The sequence below is a fragment of the Talpa europaea genome (assembly GCF_964194135.1).
Source record: "Talpa europaea genome assembly, chromosome: 10".
NCBI lineage: Eukaryota > Metazoa > Chordata > Mammalia > Eulipotyphla > Talpidae > Talpa > Talpa europaea.
The window spans coordinates 7,651,253-7,652,424 of record NC_140077.1 but is presented as its reverse complement, the minus strand read 5'-3'; positions in this window follow the sequence as shown (position 1 = coordinate 7,652,424).

Genomic DNA, 1,172 nt, shown 5'->3' with positions numbered 1-1,172 from the left:
ATGTTTTCAGTAATTAAAAATACAAAATAAATAAATTTTAATAAGTGTCTTGGCAACAAAATCCTCCGACAACAACAACAACCAATAAAAAGCAGTGAAGGGCAAGAATGAGCAGCTGATAAGTCTTCTACAATCAAAGCTACTAACTCTGGACTCCCTTAAGATGATGGTTGTTCTAAAAGACTTCCAAGTGGACTCTGAAGAAAACACAAACTTAACCATCCACATAACTTATGGAAATTAATATGAAGGGAATGTCCGTATTTAGACACTAGACATAGTAGACATAGAAACCCAAACCAAGTTTCTCCCACTTTCACACTCACACCACAGCTGAAAAAGAGCATTCAAGCAAGAAGTTTTAGTATAATTATCAGAACCTCCAAGAGTTTTTAGGGATGACTATGACAGCCATTAAACAAGCAAGCAAAAAGAAACAATCATAGAAAATTAATAAGGCAGCCAAAATATTTTGGGTCACTTGATAAAACAGCAGCAAAAACCCTGCTGATAGACATATAAACTTTATAGATACATAAGCATATTAACATATAAATGTGACAACTGCTGATCCGCCAGACTCACCCTAAAGGGGCAACAGCAAACTCACATCATCCTCGTTCACAAACACAGGAGTCCCCCTGACAAAGCAATGACCACTATTCTCTTGTCAAATAGTTGAGATACATTCCTACTGATAAGAATTTTAAACTGAGGCCTATAAAATCCCTGTACTGCCAAGGTTGGTCTCAGTTGTCCTCTCAAGAACCTTCTGTCCTTGGGAAGATGAAGTAATCAATACCAAAGGAGTGAAGGCAGCCAACTTATTGTCATGTAAAAGAACTGACTGATAAAAAAAAAAAAAAAGACCAGGGCCTCCCCTGGTGGTGCAGCAGTTGAGAACTGGGCTGCAACACTGCCCGCAGCCTCTGCAGCTCCGGCTCAATCCCTGGTGGCCAGCGAGGGTCCCACATGGCGCGCAGACCTCTCCTGCTGCGCCTGCTGCTCCCCTCAGCAGTGCACTTCAGTTCTTCTGCCTGTTCTGCTCCCTGCTCTGGCTCTGGTGAATTCTCTCACCCTCCCACACTTCTGACTGTACCCAGTGCTTGTATAAATAAATAAATCTTAAAAAAAAAAAAAAAAAAAAAACAACACCGAAAAAACAGAATTTC